This window comes from Elephantulus edwardii, unplaced genomic scaffold, assembly GCF_000299155.1.
Source record: "Elephantulus edwardii isolate Elephantulus edwardi_28Jun2011 unplaced genomic scaffold, EleEdw1.0 scaffold00337, whole genome shotgun sequence".
In the NCBI taxonomy this organism is placed as follows: domain Eukaryota; kingdom Metazoa; phylum Chordata; class Mammalia; order Macroscelidea; family Macroscelididae; genus Elephantulus; species Elephantulus edwardii.
Genome location: NW_006400087.1, coordinates 1 through 1,573, shown reverse-complemented (window position 1 = coordinate 1,573; position 1,573 = coordinate 1).

The window sequence follows — 1,573 nt, the reverse complement described above, 5'->3', positions numbered from 1 at the left end:
TGACCTTTCTGCCGGAACGGATGTCGCGTGCTTTTGGCGTCTCCGATTACCTGGGAAGATGGGGTGGACCTGCGGGGTCTGGTGGCTGTCCCGTGAGGTGCCCGGCTTTAGCCAGTCAGAGCCGAGCCTCTGTTTTGACCTTTCTGCCGGAACGGATCTCGCGTGCTTTTGGCGTCTCCGAATACCTGGGAAGATGGGGTGGGTCTGCGGGGTCTTGTGGCTGTCCCTTGAGGTGCCCGACTTCAGCCAGTCAGAGCCGAGCCTCTCTTTTGACCTTCAGCTGGAACGGATGTCACGTGCTTTTGGCATCTCCGATTTCCTGGGAAGAAGGGGTGGGTCTGCGGGGTCTGGTGGCTGTCCCGTGAGGTTCCCGACTTCAGCCAGTCAGAGCTGAGCTTCTGTATTGACCTTTCTGCCTGAACGGATGTCACGTGCTTTTGGCGTCTCTGATTACCTGGGAAGATGTGGTGGGTCTGCGGGCTCTGGTGGCTGTCCCGTGGGGTGTCCGGCTTCAGCCAGTCAGAGTCGAGCCTCGTTTTGACCTTTCTGCCGGAACGGATGTCTCGTGCTTTTGGCCTCTCTGATTACCTGGGAAGATGGGGTGGGTCTGCGGATTCTGGGGGTTGTCATGTGAGGTGCCCGACTTCAGCCAGTCAGAGCCGTGCCTCTGTTTTGAACTTTCTGCCGAAAGGATTGTTGCATGTTTTTGGCATCTCCGATTACCTGGGAAGATGGGGTGGATCTGCGGGGTCTGGTGGCTTTCCCATCAGGTGCCCGACTTCAGCCAGTCAGAGCCGAGCCTCTGTTTTGACCTTTCTTCTGGAACGGATGTCGCGTGCTTTTGGCGTCTCTGATTACCTGGGAAGATGGGGTGGGTCTGCGGGGTCTGTTGGCTGTCACGTGAGGTGCCCGACTTCAGCCAGTCAGAGCCGGGCCTCTGTTTTGTCCTTTCTGCCGGAACGGATGTCGTGTGCTTTTGGCATCTCCGATTACTCAGGAAGATGGGGTGGTTCTGCGGGTTCTGCTGGCTCTCCCGTGAGGTGCCCGACTTCGGCCAGTTAGAGCCGGGCCTCTGTTCTGGCCTTTCTCCCGGAACGGATGTTGTGTGCTTTTGGCGTTTCCGATTACCTGGGAAGATGGGGTGGGTCTGTGGGGTGTGATGGCGGTCCCGTGAGGTGCCTGACTTCAGCCCGTCAGAGCCGAACCTCTGTTTTGACCTTTCTGCCAGAACGGATGTCGTGTGCTTTTGGTGTCTCCGATTACCTGGGAAGACGGGGTGGGTCTGCGGTGTCTTGTGGCTGTCCCGTGAGGTGCCCGACTTCAGACAATTAGAGCCGAGCATCTATTTTGACCTTTCTGCTGGAACGGATGTCGTGTGCTTTTGGTGTCTCCGATTTCCTGGGAATATGTGTTGGGTCTGCGAGGTCTGTTTGCTGTCCCGTGAGGTGCCCGACTTCAGCCATTCATAGCCTAGCCTCTGTTTTGACCTGTCTGTCGGAACGGATGTCGCGCGCTTTTGGCGTCTCCGATTACCTGGGAAGATGGGGTGGATCTGCGGGATCTGGTGGCTGTC